The sequence below is a fragment of the Vicugna pacos genome, chromosome 21 (genome assembly GCF_048564905.1).
Source record: "Vicugna pacos chromosome 21, VicPac4, whole genome shotgun sequence".
Taxonomy (NCBI): Eukaryota; Metazoa; Chordata; class Mammalia; order Artiodactyla; family Camelidae; genus Vicugna; species Vicugna pacos.
Window position 1 is genome coordinate 8,377,325 of NC_133007.1, and position 26,807 is coordinate 8,404,131.

General features: G+C 38.5%; 1 protein-coding gene and 1 pseudogene across 3 annotated transcripts in view; one reads left to right on the forward strand and one right to left on the reverse strand.

Moving 5' to 3' along the window:
- RALGPS2 (Ral GEF with PH domain and SH3 binding motif 2) overlaps positions 1 to 26,604 on the reverse strand; it is a 136,881-nt gene extending 110,277 nt beyond the window's left edge. Inside the window, exon 1 of one of the 3 annotated variants that reach the window (XM_072946043.1) lies at positions 26,263 to 26,604. The gene's annotated coding sequence lies outside the window, so the exon portion shown is untranslated. The remainder of the gene's footprint in view (positions 1 to 26,262) is intronic. The other 2 variants (XM_072946042.1, XM_072946044.1) reach the window with 2 other exon arrangements.
- Positions 25,421 to 26,360, forward strand: LOC140688158 (uncharacterized; annotated as a pseudogene).
- Positions 26,605 to 26,807: the final 203 nt, after the last annotated feature.

Sequence of the window (26,807 nt, forward strand, 5' to 3'; positions counted from 1 at the left end):
ATTGAATCAGAAATACATTTATGTATTTGGCGAAAGTGTGCCACTGTAGGCCTAGGAATGGTCAGAGAAAGGAACTCAGTCCATCAAACGGTGGAAAGCAAAAACAGCTTGGTTAGCCAGTTCGACGGGGTAAGACAGACGTCAGGACTCCATGTCTGAGCCAAGGTGTCAGGTGAGGCAACAGTACAGCAGTGCCTCCCTTAAGCTGCAAGAGAAAAGGGCCCAGAAAGGAGGACAGTTAAATAGCTTGGCCCCCCGAGAGATTCTCGGACCTGAAATGTGAGGCTAAACTGAACATCACAGAACAATCCGTATGCAAAATTATATACAATGGAACACCGTGCAGCCACCAAAATACCACAGAATACTCAGCAACACAAGGTAAATATCCGCAACTCACTGCTAAATCAATAAAGCAATCTGCCAAACAGCATTTGAGGTATAATCCTTCTTTGGTTGTCATTATTATAGCACAGAAAGGAGACTGTACCAACACACATAAAAATGTGTCTGTTTCCAGGTTTACAAGTCAAATTTTTTTCTAGTTTTGGCTTATCTATATATTTTAAATTTTCCTACAAAGATATTAATTAAAAAAAAGCAAAAAGACAGAAACAGTGTTGTCTCATAGCCTGCTTATTAGTTGCAAGAGGGAAAATAAGTATACTATGAAGAAACGAGGCAACGTCTTGACTGAGTGGATCACAATATCCATCACCAGTGAGGAGCAGGCAGATGCTGTGTGCCTCTGACGTGATACTCTGGGAGGGACACAACATCACGTATTGAGTAGTTGAGCTGGGAATGCATCACCTGAATCTAATCTCAAGGAAATGGACAGACCGAACCTGAGGTACATTCTACAAATGCATTCTTTTAAAAATGCCACTGCTATGAGATACAAAGAAAGGCTGAGGCACCATTACAAATTAAAGAAAATTCAAGAGACATGACAATTACACATCCTGTACTGGAGGGCAGTAAATGCTACAAAAGATGTTATTGAGACAGTTCACAAAATTACAATACAGACTGCAGATCAAAGTACTGTATCTGTTTCCTAAATTTAATAACTATATTGTGGTTATATAAAAGAATTTGTTCGTAAGAAATACAGTTGAAGTCTTAAGAGGTAAAAGGGTATGTGGTATAAAAACTAATCTCAAATATTTCAGAAAAATAGCATGCATGTGTGTGTGAGAGAGAAATAAATGAATGACAAAGCAAATGGTAGAAAATGTTAAAAACTGGTGAATTTGTATAGAGTGTATACAAGAGTTCTCTTTAGTACTCTTATAACTTTCCTGTTAGTTTGAAATTCTTTCAAAATAAAAAGTGGTGGGAACCCTATAAATTCTCCTAAATTTTACAAAAATCTTCTTTAGAATCTTCAACTTGCAAAATCTCAGAGGCTGAACTACACATCCAATAAAAAGTACAACTCTTCCCACCAACAGATGGCGCTAGCTGCCACTTGTTAGCATCTGAACAGACTTGGAATCAAACTACATACATTCTCAAATATTTTTGTCTCATGCTAATACCAAGAGTAACATAGATGAATATTACTTAAGAGGTAGGAGGTACTTTGGAGACCTCTACTTGGAGTACATTTCAAATCCCCAGGTCTTCCCTTATTTTAATATTTGCCCCCTTCATCCCAGAGAATGCTCTCCCCCAATCCACTCCACTCCCTATGGATAATTACCACTGTGGTAATTTACTATAAAGCAATGTGAAAGCATTGGATCCTTCAAACATGCAAAAATAAAAAGAAGGGGAGGAAGAAAAATGGAAGTAAAGAAAAAGAAAAGAAAGGGCAGGGGAGAAAATGTGTTAACCCTCTGCTTTATTCTAATGCCCTGATTCTACAGAAGATGACAGTCTAATGCAAGGTCATGTGATCTGGTCACGCTCACATAATCAGTTAATGGCAGAGGTAGGTCTTAAATACAAGTCTTCCGTTTGCAAATCCTTGTGCTTTCTGCAATGCCAAATTACCCTCTCCCCACCAACCCTTAATTGAATGTTTAAATACTGTGGAAATGTGGGGGGCAGTAGGAGGTGAAGTATCTGGTTTCTCTTCCTCTTCACTTCTAACAGAAGTTCATTAGATGAACATGATGACAAAGAAAATACCATGTACAAAGGCTAGGAACAGTGAAATCCTTAAGTCACTGGCATTCAGGGAAGCACCAATAGTTCAGTACAATCTAATCAGATGGCAAAATGTAAAAGAGTGATGGGAAACATCAGGAACTGAGTCTGGAGAAGTAGATATAAGGGCAATGGTTGTCAAGTAAAAAGAAAAGCCTGGACTTTATCCTGAAGGCAATGAAAAGACAGAATCTTATAAATGGGACTATTAAATTACATGATCTTACAAGTTTCATTCAGGAGACACACACAGGCACACACACAGAGAAAGACATTCCTGTTGAATGTGTATGTCTCAACAAATGGATACCTGTATGATGACTTCAAGTAGAACAGATTCTCAATGTTTATGAGGGATTTGTCCCAAGACACCATGAAAAATCCCCAAATTTGAGTATATTACTATGGCATATAACATATTAAAGCATAACTGATTTTTTTTACCCCTATAGACTTTTGATGTGCCTTTTAAAAACACAAATAATTTCTACTTATTTACATTATTTTACAAATTGCAAAGTGGACTCATTTACATTATGAATTTAAGTCACCATAGAATTGTACACTTTACTCTTTTAATTTATCCAAAATTCCTCTTCCTGTATGTTTTGCTTTTTGTTTCTCTTCGGTCACCAGAACTAGGAGTTGGCTCCGCAGCATACGCAGTGCTGGCAACAAAAGTTACTACATGGAAAATAGAGAACAACAGATTACACTGAGAGGTGCCTACCAGCGGCTGGGGGCGGGTGGAGGGTGGGCAGGGACTAGGATCAAATCTGTGCTCAGCAAAATTACAAATTATCACATGTCAGACACCCTCCCAGTCATTCATGGAATAGTGAAAACCAGAAGTGTTAATTTGTGAAAGACAGAGCTCTATTCTATCAGCAATGACCAGCCAAAAAAAGTATCATGTACTCTAACAGTGAAGATCCCACTGGCCTTTGGAAAGCAGCAATGCCTATAACAACATAAATACTTGCATAGTGACTTACAACATACACTTTACCATAATTTCAGCAGGATTTCGAGAAATCTTGTTTTAGTAAACTTACAACCTTGTTTTCCATTAGGATATTTTATTAAGAACTGAGTAAGTACTGAGTCTCTGAAGATGTTTACTCCTGCATGAGTTCCTGGGGCCACCCAATGACCAGAAGAAGGGAATTTCCTATATAAATATTGAAGTGTTAGAGAGACTGGAACACCCTTCTTCATTTACTTTAACAGCCCCCTAAGATTATTATATTCAACTTAGGAAACTGAGGCTCAGAGAGGTTAAGAAGAGGGATATTTCTTAAGAGTAAAGAAATCTTTCCTAGAAGTTTCCTCCTTCCGTCCTCTTCCCACCCCTCCCCTACAAAAGGAAGACTTCCCTTCATCTCTCAGTCACTATAATTCCTTCATATTTATGTCTGCCAAGAAGGAAATGTAAGGAAAGTTTTCACAGAAAGTCTGATATTTGAGATGAGTATTTACGAGTAGATACTGGGCTGATGGAAGGTAAACTGTAAGGACATTCCGGGCAGACAGAAGACACCAGAATGGAAGAAACTGGCATGACAGGAGAATGTTGGTTAACTCTTTGCAGAAAATGCATGTATGTGTGTGTGAACATAAGACAATAAACTGTAAAGACAGACTGGAGCCAGATCATGAAGCATTAACAACTGCATAGAAAGAAACATGCATTTTATTTTCTAAATCAGGATTTCTTAACTAAGAGACCATGAATTAATTAAATCCTGGGGCTATGAAATGCCCAACTCTCCAAAAGTATGAAAATTATGTGATGAATACAAATGAAAAATCATCTTCCTGGATCCACAGCTATCAAACGATTTTCACAGGGACTCAGAAATAAAAGCTGTTAAGAACCACCATTCCGGGTGACTGAAAGTCACTATATACACTTTCCCAGGCAGGGATGTGTGCCGTAACACTTTCATTCTGTACATGGCAAAATTTTTGGAGGTTGATAGATCAGAGACAGAACCTTAAAAGCAGAGAGTGATAAGGAGGTCCTGCCCTATTCCAGCCAAGAGGTTATAAGTACTTACATTTTAAAAAAAAACCTAGTTTCAGAGAATTTTCAAAGGTAAACTTTCTAGAATCTGCTGACCACCTGCACATGGGCTGTGATCCAGAAAGGAATTAAGTCTGCCTTACCATTCCACTTATCACTTAAAGTTCCCATCATTCACTTATTCCATACCATCATCAGGAAAAGCCATTCAACACAGCAGAGCAGCTGTGAGTGAAAGGCTATCTCTTCCTTTCACTTGCAACCAGCCACCACTGGGAAACTAAACAGAAAGAGCCAAATGTTCCAGAGAGGAAGTGCTGATGCCTAGAACAGGGGTTGGCAAACAATGACCCACAAGCTGAACCCAGGCCTGTTTCTGTAAATTAAATTTTATTTGAATACAGCCACACTTACTCATCTCTGTATTGTTTACTGCTGCTGTCATGCTACGAAGGCAGACCTGAATAGACGCAACGAAGACTGTATGATCTGCCCCCACATGCCCCCCTCCAAAAAAAAAGCTTAAAGTATTTACTATCTGGGTCTTTATAGAAAGTCTGCCAACTCCTGGTCTAGAACAAAAGCAGGGACAGATCCTACTTCAGAAAGCACTCCTTAGTACAACAGATGGGAGTAATACGCGGAGGGAGGCAGGACATGGGCCAGATTCAGCTGTGTGACATCAGTCTCCTGGGCGCAGCTGTAGGTATATCTGTAGTGGCAGCAAGCTACTCCCAACCAAACTGAATATACCAACTTCCCAGTGTCACTCTACCTGGAAAAACACCGCTCCCAACAAGCAACATTGATTAAAGGCCAGTGTTCTCAGCCTGATTCAAACCCTTGCTCTTCTCCCTCATTCTTCCACTAAAATCTACCTTCTCTCCCTCAGGTTCTCTTTTAAAAAGGAAAAAAGTAGAAAATACTATGATCCAAGTGTCACCATGTCAACTGCTGAAGTTATACGCTGAGAACAAGAGTCTTGGCCTATTTGTGGAATATTGGGAAGAAGGCGGCGAGGCAGGCATTTTAAATTAATGAATCTTAAATCTAAATTTAAGATCTCAAGGAGCCACTAATTATTTCAAAACAAAAAATAAATTTTAGTCCATCAATTAAAATTAAGCTCTATTGGTGGCTTGGGAAATTATACATATGGTAGTGGTGATATATATATTTTTTAACATTTTCCCGAAATGGTATAAAAACAAATACTTCAGCATATCCAAATTGATCAATTCCAGGTGGCTACACAAAAGTCATTATTTCAGAAATGAAAGAGTCCCACAGACACATCACGCACACATTCCCAAAAGTCTAAGACACAGTGTTCTCCACGGGTTTCATTTAGCAGCTTGTCTTGCCAATAACATGTTCAATACAGGAATGTGGAGTAACACAGGATTCAAATAAGCAGCTAAACTGACCTGAGATGTCTGTATCTGTATCTGTGGCCTCTATTCACTAGATGCCCTTAACTAGTTTTGGCAACCAGATGTCTCTAGATACTGCCAAATAGCCTTCGGGGGCAAAATTGCCTCATTTGAGAACCAACAGTCCAAATGAATTAAATTTCTTTAAAAAATTTTTTTAACATATTTAATGTTAGGTATTCATTTCCAAGTCAATTGTTTTACAGACATATTGGGTGTCCGAGCTGGAAGGAACCTTGGAAACCATGTGGTCCAAATGATACATATTACAAGTGAGAAAAATAAGGCCCACAGAGGGCCACTGGGACAACTGGGAGCAGAAGAGAGACAGGAACTCATGACCCCCAGTTTCAGGTCAGGACACTAGGAGCACCAAAGAGCCGACTCATTTCCACAAGCGCTTACTAAGCATCTCTTACCATCTTTCAAAAAGCACACAATTTTTAATTTGATGAAGTTCGTTTTATCAATGTGGTGTTTTATGGACCGTGCTTTTGGTGCAGTACCTAAAACATGTTTGCCCAACTCAAGGCCACAAAGATTTTTCTCCTGTTTTTGTCTTAAAGTTTCATCATCTTAGGTTTTGCATTTAGGTCTATGATTCATTTTGACTTAGTTTTTGTCTACAGTGCAAGATACAGACTGAAGTTCATTTGCTTGTGTATTGTGCCAGCATTATTTTCCTTTCTCAACGAATTGCCTTCGCACTGTTAAAACTCAGCTGTCCATGAACTCACTGGCTTATTTCTGGACTCTTCTATTCCACTGATCTACTTCTCTATCTTTACACCAATACTACACTGCTCGGATCACTTTAGCTTTATAATGAATTGTGATACCCGGCAGTATTAGCTCTCCAACTTTGTTCTTTTTCAAAGTTGTTTTAGGTATTCTAGGTCCTTGCCATTTCTACATGAGTTTTAGAATCAGTTTGTCAATTTCTACAAAAAAAGCCTGCTAAGATTTTGACAGGAACTGCACTGAATTAACAGATCGATTTGCGGAGAGCTATCACCTTAGCAACAATGAGTCTTCCGACCCATGCACAAAGAATACGTCCCCATTTATCTAAATATTCTTTAATTTTGGTCAGCAGTGCTGTGTAGTTTTCAGTATTTCATACATGTTACTATTGTCAATGGTATTGGTTTTGTCAAGTTTCAATTTCTGACTGTTTGCTGCAGTATAAAGAAGCACAACTAACATTTATATATTAATCCTGTGTCCCACAACTTTACTAAACTTACTAGTTCTAGTGGTTTCATAGATCCCATCAGATTTTTCTAAACAGTCATGTTTGCCTCCCCACAAAAGAGACACTTTTCCTTCTTCCTTTCCATTGGAGATGTCTTCTATTTCTTTTTCTTGCTTGACTGCACTGGCTAGAAACTCCAGTACACTGTGCAGCAGCAAAGGTGTGCGCAGACAATCTTCTCTTGTTTCTGGTCTTAGGAAGAAATCACTAGGTTTTCCACTATTAAAACTACATCATCTGTAGTTTTTTCAGAGCTGCCCTTTATTGGGTTGAAGAAGTTCCTTCCTAATCCTAATTTGCTCAGTTACTATCTGGAATGGAGTCAAATGCTTTTTTCTTTTTGCATTTATTGAGATGATCACATGATTTGTCTTTTTAGTTGGTTAACAGAGTGGATTACACTGATTGCTTTTTAAATGTTAAACTAACTTTACATTCCTGGAATAAACTCCACTTGATTATGATCTATTATATTTTTAAAGTAAAATGTTACATTCAGTTTCCTACAATTTGTCTAGAACACTAACACATGTGCTCATGCAGAATATTTCTGTGTAGTCTTTTTTTCTCAATGTCTGTGTCTAGTTTGAGTATAAGGGCTATACAGGCCTCACAAAGTAAATTAGGAAGTATTCTCTCCTCTGTAATTTTCTAAAAGTGTTATTCCTTAAATATTTAGTAGAATTCACTTGTGAAGTCATTGGGGCCTAGACGGTTTTTTGGTAGAAATATTTAAATCACAAATTCAATTTCTTTTATAGATACATGGCCACTCAGGTATTTCTCCTTGAATGAAGTTTATTTAGTAGTATAAGTCTTTTGAGGAATTTGTCCATTTCATTTCTGTTTAAGATTTACAGGCATAAAATTGTTCATAATCTCTTATTTTCCTTTTAGTATCTGTTGAATCTGTAATGATGTCACCTCTGTCATTCCTGATACTAACCAGTTTGGTTAGAACTTTATCAATTTTATTGATCATTTCAAAGAACGAGTTAGGGTTTCACTGATTTTGTCTATTACTTTTATGTTTTCTATACATTAATTTCCACATTGGTCTTTACCATTTCCTGTCTTCTAATTACTTTGGTTTAACTTGCTCTTTTTCTAATTTCTTAAGGTAGAAGTGGACGTCATTAATTTGAGATCTTCTTTTCCCCTAATATAGGCACTCAGTGCTATAAATTTCCCTTTAAGTACTACGTTAGTGAAATCTCATGAATTCTGATAGGTTGTATTTTCCTTTGCATTCAGTACCAAATAATTTCCTTTTAATCTCTCCTTTGAATTGTGTTATTTAGTTACCAAGTATTAGTAAATTTTCCACAGTTGCCTGTTAGTATTTTCTAATTTAACTCCTTTGAGATCAGAGAGCACAGAATCTCAATCCTTTTAAATTATGGAGACTTGTTTTATGGCCCAAAATATGGTTCATCATGGAAAATGTTCTGTGTACACTTCAGACAAATTGAGAAGAATATTCTGCTGTTGTTAGGTGAATTAGGTCAACTGGTTGACAGTACTGTACAAGGCGACTGTATCTTTGCAATTTTCAATACTCAGGAAAGAGTACTGAAATATACAGCTAAAATTGCACATGTGACTGTGTCTCCTTGGGAGTTCTATCAGTTTTTGTTTCATGTATTTTTGAAATTCTGTTTTTAGAGGCACAAATGTTTAGAATTGTTATGTTCTCTTGATTAACTGACCCTTTATCATTATGTAATGACATCCTTTATCCCTAGAAATAGCCTTTGTTCTGAAGAAGTCTATTTTGTCTAATATTAACATAGCCACTCCATCTTTCTTTTGACTGTTGTTAGGATATCTTTTTCCATCCTTCACTTTTACCCTATTTGTATCTTTGTATTTAAAATATGTTTCTTATAGGCAAGGATATAGCTCGATCTTGCTTTTTTTTATCCAATCTGATAATCTCTGCCTTTTAAGTGATGTGTTTAGACCATTTATATTTGATGCAATTACTAATATGCTTAGGTTTAAGTCAATTATCTTAAAATTTGTTTCTATCCATCCTGTGTTCTTTTTTCCCCTTTTTTTAAGGCCTTCTTTTGAATTAAATGAGTTATTTTCTGATTTTACTTTATTTCTTTTGATGGCTTATTACTTGTAACCTTTTTAAAAATAGGATTGCCTCAGGATTTATAGCACACGTTTTCAACTTACCATGGTCTGCCTTCAAATGATACTATACCACTTCACATACAGTGTAAGAAACTTACAGTGGTACAATACCTAGTATCATGTCTTGCCCACCTAGCTCTCTGTACCTAGACACCATCTTTTTATTAAAATGGGAAAGAAGTATTCAAAACATGTAAAAGGAGGAGTAGCAACAAACTGAGACCTTCTCCTTGGCTTCATTTAAAGAGATAAATAAAAACTGAGGAGGAAATAGATGTTTAAAATTTAAAATTACAACTATACCACCTGGGTTCAAATCCTAGCTCTGCCACTTACATATTGTATAACATAAAGCAAGATGGTTAGCCTTCCTGTTTCTCAGTTTTTACCTCTCTAAAATGAAGGTAACAACAGTACCTACTTCACCAGATTATTATAATGATTCAGTAAGTTAATACAGGTAAAATGCTTAGAACAGCACCAAGCAACTATTAAATGCTTCAAACACAGAGGCTACCTTGAAGATTTTGTGGGTTCAGTTCCAGACCACTGCAATAAACAAATATTGCAATAAAGCAAGTCACACCAATTCTGGTTTTCCAGTGCATATAAATGATTACACTAAACTGTGATCTATTAAGTGTATAATAGCATTATTCCTAAAAATGCATATACCTTAATTTAAAAATACTTTATTTCTAAATCATGCTAACCACCATCTGAGCCTTCGGCACGTCATAATCTTTTCTGCTGGTGGAGGGTCTTGTCTCAATGCTGATGGCTCCTGACTAACAAGGGTGGTGGCTGTGGCAATTTCTTAAAATTAGATGATTATGAAGCTTGCCACATCGATTGACTCTTCCTTTTACAAATGATTTCCCTATAACATGCAATGCTGATTGACAGCATTTTATCCACAGAATTTCTTTCAAAAATTGGAGTCAACCCTCTCAAACACTGCTTTATCAACTAAATGCTTTGTTGTCATTTCAACAATTGTCACAGCATCTTCACCAGGAATAAATTCCATATCACGAAAACACTCTTTGCTCATCTATAAGAAGCAACTCCTCAACTGTTCAAGTTTTATTCTGAGATTGCAGCAATTCAGTCACATCTTTAGGCTCCACTTCTAATTCGAGTTCTCTTGCTACTTCCACCACAGCTGCAGTCACTTCCTCCACTGAAGTCCTGAACCCCTCAAAGTCATCCATGAGGGTTGGAATCAACTTCTTCCAAACTCTTGTTCATTGATATTTTGACCTCCTCCCATGAATCATAGATGTTCTGAATGGCATCAAGCATGGTGAATCCTTTCCAGAAGATTTTCAATTTACTTTGCCCAAATCCATCAGAGGAATCACTATCTGTGGCAACTATAGCCTCACAAAATGTCTTTTTTAAATAATAAGACTTGAAAGTCAGAATTACTCCTTGATCCATGGGCTACAGAATGGATGTTGTGTTAGCAGGCATGAAACAACATTAATCTCTTTGTACATCTCCACCAGTGCTGTTGAGTAACCAGGTGTACTGCCAATGAGCGGTATTACTTTGAAAGGAATCTTATTTTCCCTGAGCAGTAGGTCTCAACAGTGGACTTAAAATATTCAGTAAAACATGTTGTAGACAGATGTGCCATCTTCCAAGCTTTGCTTTTACATTTGTAGAACACAGGCAGAATGGACTTAGCTTAATTCTTAGGATTTCTGGAATGCTAAACGAGCACTGGCTTCAACTTAAAGTCACCAGATACATTAGCCCAAACAAGGGAGTCAGCCTGTCCTTCATAGCTTTGAAGGCAGGCACTCACTTCTCCTCTCTGGCTGTGAAAGTCCTAGATGGCATTTTCTTCCAATAAAAGGCTATTTTCTCTACACTGAGAATCTGTTGTTTAACGTAGCCACCTTCATTCATGATCTTAGCCAGATCTTCTGGATAACTCGCTGCAACTTTTCCATAAGTACCTGCTGCTTCACTTTGCACTCTTATGATATGGAGATGGCTTCTTTCCTTAAACCTCATGAACTAACCTCCTAGCTTCAAACTTTTCTTCTGCAGCTTCCTCACCCCTGTCAGTCTTCATAGAATTGAACAGTTAGGCTTTGGATCAGGCTTTGGCTGGAGAGAATACTATAGCTGGTTTGATCTTCTGTCCAAGACACTAGAACTTTCTCCATTACCAGCAATAAGGCTGTTTTGCTTTCTTATCATTCATGTGTTCACTGGAGTAGCACTTAATTTCACACAGGAACTTTTTTTTAGCATTTACAACTTGGCTAACTGTTTGGTGCAAGAGGCCTAACTTTCAGCCTACCTTGACTTTCAACAAGCCTTCCACACTAAGCTTAATCATTTCCACCTTCTGATTTAGAGTGAGAGATGTGCAACTCTCCCTTTCCCTTAAACACTTATGAAACCACTGTAGGGTTATTAATTGGCCTAATTTCAATATCCTGTCTCGGAATAGGAAGGCCCTAGGAGGGGGTGGGGGGGGATCAGCCAGTTGGTGGAGCAGTCAGAACACACACATTTATTAAGTTCAGTTGTATACTGATAAGGTGCATGGCGCTCCAAAACAATTACAATAGTAACATCAAAGATCACTACTGACAGATCACGGTAACAAATATTTTAATGAAAAAGCTTGAAATATTGTGAGAATTACTACTGGAGTGCGACATCAGAGACACGAGGTGAGCGAATGCTATTGGAAAAATGGCACCAACAGACTTGCTCAATGCAGGGTTGCCCCCAAACCTGCAGTTTGTTAAAAAAAAAAAAGTATCTGTAAAGTGCAATAAAGCAAAGTACAATATAACAAGGTATGCCTGTAAATACAGTAAGTCCTATTATTCACTATGAATAAGACAGTATTTCTTAATACACGACTGAAAACAACTTGCTTAGCCAGCATATACACTGGGTTGCACTACTCTAAATGAATCTGTAAGCAAACGAACTCCTTAAGCTCTTTCAGTTGCAAGAAATTCATTCCAATTACCCCCAAAGAGCATTTTATATATGATGCTACTTATTGAACATTTGTTATGTGATTAGTACTGTTTTAAAGGTTTGTATGTGTCATCTCATTTAATCCTCACATCAACCCCATGAGGAAAGGTATTATTTATGATGCTTATTTTTTTTACAGATGAGAAAAGAGACAGAGCAGTTAAAACAACCTGCCCAAGGTTACAAAGCTAGTAAAAGACAGAACCAGAATTCTACTGCCAAAAGTCTGACACCAAAGCCTGCACTCTTTCCTGGGAAAAAACTGGATGTGGTCTCAAGAAGGACAGGAGCCACAGAAATATTAATGGAAGAAGAGCATCCACAGAGCCAGAAAGCAGAAGCTCCAATCTCATGCTCTATGCCTGTCTCTCTCTCACCACGTGGTTTCTTGCTTACTATTTGGTGCTTCTCTCGACACAGATGCCCTATTCTTTTCTGGTTACCAACTGGACCCCTCTAGTCCTTTATCATTTCTGTAACTCACAGCTTCTGCTTATACTTACTTTCCAGTCTCCTAAACTTTAGTTTTACAGGATAGCACACTAATGCATCCTTCCAGTGTCAGCTCCCATAGCTCAATGGCAAATTAACTCCACATTTTCTGTAAAGAGCTGTAAGTCCCTCCCTCTGCCCCAGACAATCCTAGGTTGCTAGCTGATTTACAGACTGGCTGGCAACCCTCAGGTCAAATACCCACTCCTGGATCAATCAGTTGTAATATAGTTACACATGGTTAAAAACATAGCTATTGAGATCTATTTCTCTGCAATGTACTACGGAAAAAGCAGACTTCCTCCAAAGGAACTGCAGGCACACCAGGATTACAGAACACATGTCTAGGGCACTGAGTCAGCTAAGTTACCATTAATCTGGGGCTTAAAAGTCTTGTCAGTATTTCTAATCTATTTAGTTATAGTAATTAAGCAGTTACAAATACAGATTTTGGTTGCCATTAAGGAGATCATATAATTTACAGTGTCACACAAGTAAGACATGGGTCACAGGCCCAGCTGTTGTTAAGTCAAGGGTGGCCAAACTGTATCAACAGTCCTACAGCTGAGAGAAGGAAAACCCACCGTCGTCTATAATTTTGCGTTTTGCTCAGAGACAGAAGTAGTAAACGTCAGTAACCCTGCCCACTCCTATGCCTGCGTCTGTTGGGCCACACTGAACTGAAGCAGATGAGGGGGCTCTGCGTGCTGACACCATCACTGCAGCCAATGCACAGCTGCCCACCCTCCTTAACAAGTGCAGCACAGGCTTCAACAGGACTGCTAGTTCCCTGAAGTTCAAATCTTCAAAACTACTTCTTTAAAAATCTTTCTGCAGATGGGTTCTCACTCTACAACTTTTTGCTTTCTTAATGACAGAGGAAAGCTTTGAATCGAAAACCTTCTGCTACAAAATTAGCTAAGACCAAGTACTAGGGACAGAGAAGAAAAAGTAAACCTGAAGCTTATTAATGCTGCTTTCCTATCAACGTTATTTTCAGTCTTCCTGTTGGGAAGATTATCTCATATATATATATAACTAAACGTCACTTTCCCTTTTTTAAAAGAAGACTGGTTCTAAACAGTTTGGATTTTTCTTTCAATCTTCATTTGTAAATTATCAATTTACAGCTTCAAGAAGAAAGGAAACAGAGTGAGAATCCAGAAGTTAGTATGTACTATCCTTTAAATTTTAACCTGCTTTACTTCTAAGGGCTGAATAATCTGGTCTCGTTTTATCAAATGTAACTGTATTTCCTGTTCCATCCTTCCCCCACCCCCCAAAGGAAATCCCCTTCAATCCAAAGCACTCCTAAAAGACTAATTCCCGTTGCTGTATCTTCATTAACGCTGTTCCTCAATACTTATGTTCTTACCACCTGAATGAAACACATTCCTCAAGGATGTGCCCTCACTGAACCTCCCTCCTCTCCTGCAAACTGCTCTTCAATAATACGACACTTAACTACATATGAACTTATATTATTTACTGTGGTTTCACACATAAGATTTCCTCTCACCAAGAAGATATGAACAGCAAGTGCAGGATCTAAGACTTATTCTTCTATGATAACATTCATAAGTACTCACAGAAAACACTCAAAGATATTGTTGACGAAAAGAAGCAAGTCAAAATCAGAATTGCTTATTCATAAGATATCCCCCAAACATTTCTCTTTTAGTAGACTTACCCCTGTACCCACAGCTTTAAGTGGCAGGATCTGAACCACACAGACCTACAAAAAAATACATCCACAAGTCCAAACTGTAAAAGAAAAGTAGCAGAGGTTATCCTAGTGACAATTTACAGAATAAAAGCTTTGTCAGTCACACCTAAAATACATACTAATTCCCTGCCCACAAAACCCTAAAATCTATGAAGATTTCAGCACATTTATAGAAGAGCAGCTAAAAAGTAGCAACAGAAGACGGATAGATTCGTCATGTTAAGCTAATTCCACAAGGCTAGAAAAGTTCTAGTCAAACCCTGAGAAATCTAAATCAGGACTGGAAGAAGTCTAACAAATAATTTACTCCAGTAACCCTAGAGACACAAGAGAGTCACCCCAGATACAAGAGAAGCCAGGCTGTGATTGTATACTTGATCTTCAAGGTCCTGAAAGGAGGAAGAGTGAAGGCCTAATCCAGCTAAGTACTTCGCTTACACGTTCTCATTTAATCCTTATATAAGAAGACACTCTCATGCCCATTTTACAAATAGGGAAGCTGAATGCTAAAGAAATTAAGTAACTTGTCCAAATTCATACAAACTTCAGGCAGAGGATTAAAATCACTATCTATATTGCAAAAAATTATTTTAAATTTAATTAAGTAAATTATTTGACTGATTTCCAAGACTACTAAGATGCATTATTTAAGGCAACATCAAATCATAGTTTTGACATTCACATTCCTTTTACTGCAAAATTGTTTAAGATATATATTTAATAGGAAAATCTGATAATTTTTAGACTAGATCCAACCAAAATCCATAGCCATATTCATGTTTCTCAAACAAGCACATCTGAGTATACCATTCATTTCTGGCTCAAAAAACCATCAGTGGCATTTAACTTTATGACAACTGGCTAACCACTTGGAGAAAAAGACAGAAATGAGATCTTTCATTAAAATAAATAGGATGAATTAAAGATGCAACACATTTAAGGCATAAAAATACTAGAAGTAAACACAGGTGAATTTTTTTTTTAATGTTGGCATGCGAAAGTCTTTAGAGGACTGACAGCAGAAACAGCAACAGTACAAAAGACTGAAAATTTGACTAAAAAAAAAACATAAGACACATACAGACAGTAAAACAAATACTTCATCAATTCTAGGATGAATATTTTCTCACCATTTAACATCTCTGATATCAGGATGCCTCTTAAAATTAAACGTCATGGTTTAACTGACAGTATGTTTCTATCCTTAATTGTACATAAAATTGTTTATCTTACAAATCACAGAGAAAAAAAAATGTGACAATGAGTGTGTATATGTCCATGAATGACTAAAAAATTGTGCTGAACACTGGAATTTGACACAACACTGTAAAATGATTATTAATCAATAAAAAATGTAAAAAAAAATTGTTTATCTTACAATTGAAATCAACTTAGATTTAATAAAATAGTTTAAGTTAGGTGACAAAAAATAAAATAGGGAAAAGATCTACAACAAGCAACAAAGACAATATTCTTCATACATGAAGAGCTTTTATAAGTTATTAATGTCAATAGGATGCTTCAACTACACTAGTTATGTTTCATTTCCTAAGTTGGAGTTAACTGTATTGATCTTTATGTACTTTTTTGTTTATCTGATTTATTTCCTCAAAAGATTTTTAAAAGACTGAGCAGTAAGAATATGAGTAAATGATATGAAAAGGAAATTGCAGCACAAATGTCCAAAAACATGGAAATATAAATTTCACTGAAAATGTTTAAATATGCAAATTAAAACAAGGAAAACTTATTACACAACAGGTCAATATATATGTTTTTCACGCTAATCACCAAGTCATTAAGAGCATAGAGAAATAAACAATTATATACCATGGGCAAGAATGCAAATGTACTTAACCTCCAAACAAGTAGTCCATCCTCTCTTTAGAAATTCAAAAAAAAGAAATGATCAGAAAAGAATAGAAAGACCTATTAAAAAAAAAAAGACATCAACTCTATCATTGTTTACAACATATAAGTTAGAAACAACCTAAGTGTCCCATGAGATGGCTTAAATTATGATACACACGAAGTGATACAGCGCAGTTATCAAACATGAAGGTAGAGAGAAAACTGTCTTCAGAAGTGATATTAAGTATCCTTGGAAGCATAAAGATTTTTCATATGAGCATTAAACTTTTTAAAACTTCTTTTTTCTTTTTTACTAGCTTAGTGTGTTTTACTTTTCTTAATTAAGATATGCATAAATACGAAAATGTATTTATGAATTTTTACTATGTAGACACCCATGTAACCAGCGATCACATGAAGATACAGAGCACTTCAGCACTCCAGAAGTCTTCCTCCTCTAGTTCTAACCTCTAACCACTATTCTGACTTCCATCAACACAGATGAGTTTGACCTTTTCCTGAACTTCAAAAAAAGAGAATCACACGGTATATACTCTTTCATGTCCAGTTTCTCTTGCTCAACATTCATTTGTGATATTCACCCACATTTGCTGAGTACAACAGTTCTTTCTTTTTCACTGATGTATAGTATTCCAGTATAGGGCATAACACAGATTATTTCTCCACTTTCCTGCTGATGGGACAGTTGGATTGCCTCCAGTTGGAAGATATTATGACAAAAAACCCTGTGTTTTTTCAGATTTCATTACTTATTAGTATTGCTTAGTCTTATATATTTATATTAATAAAACAAAAAGGATCAAACAACCCAGAAAAATACAATAAAGAAAAAAATTTCTGGTATCTCAACTCATAGACCACTACCATTTTCATTTGAGATTTATGTTTTACATAACTCAAAGTATATCATAAATGCTGTTTTTTCCTAAATCAACCCCTTTTCCATTATTTTCTCCCTTGTTTCTCTCCCTCTTCTTCTTACCTTTGCCCAAACAGGTACAAACTTTTACATTTGGTGTGCATCATTTCCCAACCTTATAAGAAAACTTACACACACACACAGAGTTTTCACTGTTTTATAAAGATGGGATATTTTATTTATTCCTCTGAATCTTGCTTTCCTCAATTAAATATAGTGGCAATGTCCTCATATCACTAATTATTTTTGTCATGTCTTGTTTTTTTTTAACAGCTTTGAGATATAATTCACAAACCATACAATTCACCTATTTAAAGCATAAAACCCATACCTTTTAGACCTCCCCATTTCCTACCCTCAACCTCAAGCAACCACTAATCTACTTCCTATCTCTACAGATTTCCCTGCTCTGCTCATTTCATATGAATGGAATCATGTAATATGCGACCTTCTGTGACTGCTTCTTTTCCCTAGCACAACGTCTTCAAGATTTACTGATTACGTAGAATGCACCAGTACCTTACTCCTTTTAAGAGCTAAATACCAATCCACTGTATGGCTATACCATATTTTGTTTATCCACTTGTTGGAGTATGGACATTTGGGTTATTTCTACTTTTTACCTACTATGAATAATGCTGCTATAAATATTCATGAACAATTTTTGTGGGGACATGTTTTCATTTCCCTTAGGTATATATCTGGGAAAGGAATTGCTCGGTCATATGCTAACTCTACGTTTAATCACCTGAAGAACTGCCATACTGTCTTTCAAAGCAGCTATATAATTTTACATTCCTATCAGTGTATGAGGGATCCAATTTCTCAATGTACTTGTCTATACTTGTTCTCATCTAACTTTTTGATTTGAGCCATTCTAGCAGTGTGAAGGGGTATCTCATTATGGTTGATTTCATTTCCCTTAAAGCTAATGATTTTGAGCATCTTTTCATGTGCTTATTGTATATCTTCTTTGAGAAATGCCTATTCAGATCCTCTGCCCGTTTTTAAATTGGACTGCATTTTTATTATTGAGTTGTTAAGAGTTCTTAATATATTCTGGATGCAAGTCTTTTACCAGGTACTTGATTTGCAAGTATTTTCTCATTCTGTGGGTTGTCTTTTCAGTTTCTTGATGGTGTCCTTTGAAGCACAAGTTTTAAATTTTGATGAAATTCAATTTAGCTCATTTTTGTTTTGTTGTTCCTGTTTTTGGTGCCATATCTAAGAATCTCTTGCCTATTCCAAGGTCGTGAAATTTTATCCCTATGCTTTCTTCTGTAAGTCCATGTCTTTTGATGCACATATATATTGCCTTTTACTGCGTCTATACCAAGAAGTAGAACTGATGGATCATAGGGCAGACACATGTAGAGCTTTACACACAATTTTCCAAAGTGTCTGTACCAATTTTCAAACCCCCCTAAAATGTATGTATGTCCCAAGTGCCCTTCATTCTTGTCAACACAGTATTTTCAGACTTCTTCATTAACACCATTTCTGGTGGGTATGTAGTGGCATCACACGATAATTTTCAGAAAATTGCAAATTAAAACTATGTGTGAGTACGTTTTCACCTTGGCCACATGGACAAATTCATTTTATAAATGCCTGTTCTGGTCTTTTGCCCATGTGTTTTAAAACTGGGTTGCCTGTGTTTTTTTATTTTTATTATTGGCTCGTAGAGTTTTCATATACTCTGGATACAAGTCCTCTGTCAGATATAAGTATTGCTGTCACTTTCTCCACTGTGTCACTTGCCTTTTCATTCTCTTAATAGTATCCTTTGATGAGCAGGAGTACTTATTTAATGAAAAACTAACTTATCAGTCCTGTCTTTTCTGTTACTTATTGTGTCCTGTTTTAAAAAACCTCTGCCTACCATGGGGTCATGTAGATATTTTTCTATGATTTCTTCTAGAAACTTTATTTTTCACCTTAGGCATTACATACATTTCCTTCAAGGAGCACATAATCCCTAAGTTACAAAACTTTTTCAGAGAAGAGAAAAAAAGGGAAAGCTTCCCAACTCATTTTAGGAAGCCAGCCTAACTCTGAAGTCAAAATACATACATATAAATCCAATAAATTTATCTACTGATAAAAGTAGATTAAACAAACAAACAAAACTCTTCAGGCAATGGCAAATCAAGTTCAACAGTGAGAGGGGGAAAAAAAAAACCAATGCAGCACAGCTACATGGAGTTGTACACAGCAAAGCAAACAGGAGATAATCTGTTAATGTAATACATCCTATTAGCAGATTAAAGGAGAAAATACATATGATCATCTCTGCCAGTACAGAACACCTGATAAAATATGATACTTACGATACTAAGAGAAAAAAAACTCTTACAAAACTAAGAGTAGAAGGTATTTCTTAATCTTTTACAGTTATATTATCAAAAATGTATAGTAAGGTGGGGGAAATAGGGAGAGGCTGGTAAAAGGGTAGTACAAACTTTGTTATAAGACGAAAAAGTCTGAGGATCAATGTATAATATGGTAACTACTGTTGACAATACTGTATTGTATAACTGATTTGCTTAAAAGGTAGAACTTAAGTGTTCTGACCACACCCCCCAAAACCAGGCAACTATATGAGGTGATGAGTGTATTAATTAACTCAATGGTGGGGGTGGGGGGGATCCTTTCATAATCTATGTATGTATCAAACCATCATGTTGTGCACTTTAAATATCTTACAACTTTGTCAATTATATTTCAATAAAGCAGAAAAAAATACATTGAATAACACCTATTATGTACTCTCTTTTCTGCACAATATTCCTTTCTTATTAATTTTTCTGTGTGTGTATAATTTAGTCACATGTTAGTTAAATACAAATGTAAGCAAAGCATATATTTTTGTTTTTTTGTTTATAACTGTATTCCTAGCACCAGAAATGTTCCTGACACACAGAAAATTCTCCATGACTTTTTAAAAATGAATATACAAAAGAATGATTTCTAAATTATAGTACTTTCTTTTGGCATTTCTCTAGAAATAAGCAGTTATGTAGGCCAAGTTTGTAAATATAAATATATATATATATATATATATATATATATACACATAGACATACATACTTATGTATGAAAGTAGTTCTGATAAGATTAATAAAATAACCCTACCTGATTAAAAACAAAAACAACCTGTAGTAAGATAGCACACTTGATGAGATTTTAAAGGTATTCCTATTAAAGTCAGGAACATGAAATTCAGGATCACCAATCTCAAACGAGCCCTCAGTGCTGCCTGGCATCACACTGTATTTCCCTATTCTGTTCTACTCTATTCACTTTTCTACTCTCTAATGGACGACTATGTCATGTACTTTTCCCTCTTGTCAAACGTCCAATACATACTCCCATTTTTCTTTACCCTCAGCTAGTGATCTTGCTTTCTATGCACTAACAGAAAACCTCAGATGAGAACTTCCTCAAGCCTCCACCATCATGTCTCCGTCCATGTGTTCTCTTCTTCTCTCATAGATAAACTCTCCCTACTCCTACTAAAGCAATAGCTAATCCTTCCACCTGGGCACAGACTGAGGTCAGCAAACCACAGCTCGTGCTGTCATGGCTGCTTTCACGCTGCAAAAGCAGAGATAGATGGTCGTAACAGACCGTGTTGCACAAAGCCTAAGGTGCTTACTATCCAGCCCTTTAAAGAAAAAACTGGCTGACCCTTGCACTAGATGGTCTCTCCTTTCATCTAATGCAGACACATCTCAAAAATTGTAGTAGGCTGAACGGGCCCACTAAGTCCCATGTACGAGAAATGAAGTAAGAGCCACACAAGACACATTCAACATCAAGGACATACCGAATATACTGATGACAAAGAAAAGCTCTTAACAGGGACAGATCACATTTAAAGGATGAAGACTAAAGGGCAGTAAGCCTTTTCAACAACCACTTGAGGCTAGAAAATTATAGTACAATCCCTTAAATTTTGAGGGAAAATTATTTCACCTTAGAATTCTACACCCAGACTAGCCAAACTATCAACCAGGTGTCAGGGGAGGAGAGAGAGATTTTCAGCAACACAAACATCTCAAAAATTTCACCTGCTCACATACTTGGTCCTTGAAAGTTACTGAGGGATGTATTTCACCAAAACAAGGGTGTAAATTGAGAAGGAGGAAGACATGGATCCAGAGACCACAAGCTCTAACACAGGGAAAAGGCAAAGGGAATTCTCAGAATCATGAAGAGAAATCACAAGCTAAAGCTAAGCAGAATGGAGAGCCAGAGTGCAGATCTGTGCAAAAGGACGGACGGACCTGAGGCTTTTCCAATCAAAAAACCCCCGAATGATCAACTACCTGATGTGTTTGGACATACTGGGACAGTTGCTAGAAAAAAATAGAGAAAAATAGGAAACTAAACAAAAAGAAAAGATTTTAATTCCAAGAAATATAATCATAGTACACTGATTGTAAGGTTCACTGGTAAGCTTATTTACAAAGTCATAATAACATAAATAATGAATACTGATTTAACCAAAGAATAACTATATTGGAAGATAAAGGGAAAGTAAGTTCAGGGGGCATAAGAACTCTAAAGTATGGACTCATTGTCCACAGCAGGAAGCCAACAGATAATGTCTAAAATTGGAAAACAAGTAATACCTGAAAATATGGAAGTAAGTATCAGCAGCAACAGCTAAAAGTATCCAAAATGATTGCTCCAAGAGTAGGACCTGGCAGGGAGAGTCATACAGGGGAGTAGTGTGTTTCACTCTAAGTCTTAACGTACAATTTTTCTTTTAACTGCACAATTACATTATTTCAAGTAAAACAAAAAAAAACTTTTTAAAAAAAACTAGTAGTTTTTGTATCATTTAATGCCAATTAATTCACTCACCCCATAAATATTATCTGGGCATTGACTATGTTCCAGGTGCTTTTTTCTAGGTGCCAGGAATAAATACAGCAGTGAACAAAATCAAGTCCTTGCCCTCATTAAGCTCACAATCAGAGGGATGCAAATAACAAGTAAATTAATGTATGGTACAATGTCAGATAAACCAAAGTGAAGAAAAACAAAGTGAGGGTAGAGTGTGATGGGGACGCTATTCAGGTAGGGTTTTCAGAAAAGAACTCTCCAAGAATCAGCAAAAGGGAAATCAACCTAAAAAGGAAAACCTGTTTTGAGAAAGGCCTTGGAAGTAAAATATAGAAAAGTATCAAGCTCAAGGTGAGAGCTTCACTCCAAAGTCATGTATCACTCAAAAGCCAGACCAAAGTTCCCTAGTGACAGACATAAACTGCCAGCACCCTTGACCTAAGTCCTGTGAATACTGCTGCTTACAGCTTCCTAGATCCCTAACTAGCCATTACTTATTAGAGTGACTGGCTACATTTATACTCAAACTTTTTTCTTTCCATAGAACAGGTGGATGTCACACATTTCAAATTCCAGTGTTTTTATTCCTATTATGTAGTTAAGAGTTTTCCTAAATCAAGTTCAGGACATTAATCAAGAAAGAGTCCAGATTAACTCCAAGTTACTGGAATCTATCATATCCAATCTTCATTTTTTCACAAAAGAGAAACCCTAAACCAACTGGAATAAGACACATTCAAAGAAATAACTTAGAGGGTAATGCAATACGTTTCTTCAAGAAACCTCACTCGGGCTGAGGCAGAGTTTCAGGCTATTTGAATTATCTTTCTGCTGAAAATCGAGTAACTGAAAAAATGTAGTAGTCAAATTAGAGCAACAATTTTATTCCAAATACAGATGTTACAAATTAAAAAACCTCATATTCAAAAAATTGGATTGATTTTAATACAGTTTATTCTCAAAACACTTACACCATTAAAAGTAAATCCAAACTGTCTTTTCTATATAGCAAAAAAAAAGCAATACTTTTAGATTTGAAGTAGGTTTTAAAGTTTAACTCAGAAAGAAATTAAATTCAATTAATTAAATCTCAATTGATGGTTGGGTTTAAAGTTTAAAAGCTATTTAGAAGCTTCTGGAAAAGTAGACTAGAAGCTGTACTGTGTGCTGAACTCTCTCACTAGCTGCTGAGGCTCTTCCCATCTACGCTCCCAGGCCGGGCATCGCGTTATACTGAGAGCTACAACCTGAGCTTGGGTGCGTTCCTTGCTTATTGGGGTATGCTTACATCTCCAAACCAGTTTTCTTAACCAAAATGGAGGCAATAATGCCCACATAGGGTCACCGTTAGCTGCTGCACTCCCGTAAATAAGTACCAAAATATTTAAGTGTCAATAACATACATAAAGCAGCTTAGTAATCTGCAAAGAACTACAACAGTATTTGCCATATTTTAATTAAGAAAAAATAAAACCTCAGTCCCACCCCTGAGTATTTTAAAAAGCCATCACTTTCAGTCAAACTTTTCCAATTTTTAGCCCTATTGGTTATCAAATTCTACGGAAGAACAATAGGACATTGGTCTACTCACAAATGCACAGCCAGAAAAAAGATGATTAAAAAAAAATTACACTAAAAAAAAGAATCAGACTGTCTTATAAACAAGTGCCAGGAGAATATTTTTAGCAAACATTTCATTTAACTATATAAACCAAAAGAATAAAGCTGTTTAACCACACGTAAACTGTGCATCACGTGACTTCAGGTAGACTGGGGGTTTTTTTGGGCATACTTGGGAACCAGATACCCAATGTATATAAACATCAATATATTTTTAAAACAACTGTCTTTTTTTGTTCACTCAGTAATAATTTCCACTATTGTTAGAAGGAAAAACACAACAAAATCCTTAACCAAAAATACTCATCAGAGAAGCTTTTACTTCTTAAACTTTTAAACTGACATTAAACAGTGTTAGCTGACAATGAAGTTGTAGACTATTTGCCTTCCTATCCTTGAAGCTCCAACAGAGCACAGGCCTGTCTTTTTCTCTGTTGTATCCCCAACAGCTAGGCAACTAACTGGCACCACATAGGAACTCAATAAATAGGTGTAGAAAGAATGAATGAATGAATGAACAAAAGACCTGGGCCTCTGGACAAAAGCTTTTTGCAACACAGCAATTTCACCTATACATATACCCATCATTCACGACAAGCAACTACTGTCTCAACTGTAATGACATAATAAATTGAAAAAAAAAAACATTAGGTATATGAACACACACAAGTACATTACACACATGTATAATAAAAGTACACAAAGTAAGAGAGTCACAAAGCCAATTTTTAGTTATAGTTTCTCTCAGGAGATTTTGGTCTGTTCTTCCTGATAATCAAATTATTTATCAGAAAAGCATGCTGCAATCTTGATAACGCAAGCACTATCTTTAAAGTTCTGTTGCAATCTGGAATAATTCAGGCAAAATGAACATTTCCAGAGTCCCACCCTAAGTATTTTGAAGACAAATTCCTTAAATGAACGAAAGGTGGAATAAAATGCAAGAAAGGTAGATCTCACCATTTTAAAATTATATTGAATTTTAAAAAGAAAAAACTAGGTTTAAATAAATTATATTGAAATTATTTATTCAAAAAGGCATCTTACGTCCTCACATTTGATCTTTAAGCGAGTAAGAGTCATTTTCCAAGTCTTTGAAGCTAGATGATAAACTTTACACCTTCAAAGCTTGAGTTAGTGGTTCTTTTTATTAAAATAATTTGGGTAAGTTCCTTCATAATTTTAACGTCTACAGTAAGATGCAGCAGGAACAGCAATACACATTAAATGTATGATTCTACAGCACTCGTATAATTATCTGGATGTAACAGGCTTTTACAGCTAGCAAGCTATGATCTATGACTGCAATACTATGCTGCATGGACGAAAAGTTTCCCAAAATTCTGATGGTCATCTTCAAAGAGACTTGAACAAGAGTCGATTTGATAGTGAATACAGAAAAACACAAAAATCAACTCATAAACACTGGTACGAAAACAAAGCACTCTGTAACAACTACAGCGTTAAAAATTTTAAATCCAAGACACGTAAAAGATAAAGCTCAATTAACTGCTGCCTGTATTTCCTACTTTATGGTCTTAAACGGGGTATCACAGATTTCTTTTTAGCGCTTTCTTAAACAGAAATTTCTTGTTTCAATGGCCCCTCCTCCACTGCTACCATCAGCGCCCTTTCTTCCTCCTCCCTCACCCCTCCCAGCTAAAACAAATTAACATTTGTACTAAGGTACCTCCTATCAGCTCGCAGCTTCTTCCCAAACACGCCCACGTACACTGAAACTGGCCTGCGTCTACACAACACACAGCTACAGGAAAAGAGCTTTGAGGGGGGCAGGTGGGGGGATAATTTAGCTCCGCACAGGTTTACGGCTATTTTCCAAATACAGATACCAGCTCATCACTCCTGGCTCCGGTTTCTCCCAAATCACCTCCAAAGCATGGTGTTTATGAGCCTACCTAATGCGATACTGCAATGGAATTCCGGGTATCTGCAGACAGATAGCCCGGCTTTGCAAGTGTTTGATCAGACCCGTGGGGAATCTCTTTTTCCAGTACGCCCGCTCCTAGCGGTACAGCCCCCGACCTCAGGCAGCGTCCCTGGCCCCACGCCCCGCCGCGCGCCCGGCCCGAGGCCGGCGCAGGACCGGTCTCCCCGGGTCCGAGGCCGGCGGGCGACTCGGGCTGCGGGCCGCTCCGCAACAGGTCACCCTGACCGCGAGAGTGCGGGTCCGCAGGCGGCCAGCTCGGCGGCCGGGCTTCGTGGGCGCAGCCGCCAGGGCCGGGGAGGGGGTGTGGCCCCGCTCGGCGGGTCCGGGCTCGGGGAGTCCCGGCTCCCGCTCACCTGGAGGGAGAATGAGACGCCGCCGGGAGCCAGGGCAGCGCGGGCGGAGGCCGGGGGCTTCGGCCACCTAGGAGAGGGCAAGGCGAGGCGGGCTCGGGGGGTCGCCGCGCTCCCGGCCTCGGGACACAGACCCGGAGCGGGGACCCCATGGCCTCCTCCTGACGCCGAGAGCGAGCCACCAAGGGAGGCGCGGCCCCAGGTTCCCACACCAGGGGCCCCCCTCCTCTCTCAGCCCAAGCCCCGCAGCCCCCTCCCCGCGCCGAGGACGAGCAGCCCCGGGGCCCGCGGCCAGGAGATCAACACACCGCAGCGCCCCGGCAGCCGCCATTCCCCGCGCGGCCGCCGCCGCTGCGGCTCCGCGCCGCCCCGGGGGCGCAGCGCACCCACCTTCCCTCCCCCGCACCGCCCACCGAGGCTCCGCACCAGGCCCGCGGCCAGAGCACCGACCTGTGCAGCCGCGGCAGACGCCTCGGAGGATGGAAAGACGGCGCCGGCCTCCCGCTCCGCCGCTTTGCCGCCGCCGCCGCCGCCGCCGCCTAGGCTAGCGCTCGGCGACCAGAGCAGTCGGCGTCTCTCATTCAGCGCCGGCCGCCACCGCGGCCGCTCGGGGGAGGGGAGTGAGCTGGATCCTCCCCGTCCGCGCAGGGGGTGGGGGAGGAGAACGGACCGGGCGGGGGCGCGCGCCGAGCGGGCGGGGCGGAGCCGCGCTCGCGCACCAACCGAGCGCGCTCGCGCGGGTCCCTAGCGTCGCGGCCGCGGGGTCCTCCCGGCGCGCGCCCCCGCCAGCGGCTCTTCTGCGCGGCGGAGCCCAACTGCCGCCGGGGGCCGTGGCGGCGGCGCGCTCCAACAGCCGCAGTCCCTCCGCCCCGCGCCCGCCCGAGGGAGGGGCCGCTACCCGCCAAACCGGGCGGCGGGGAAGGCTAGAGGACTGACAGGTGGGGCCCCCGCGGCAGCCCCGCCACCCCCTACCCGCACCGGGCCCTCCATGGTGA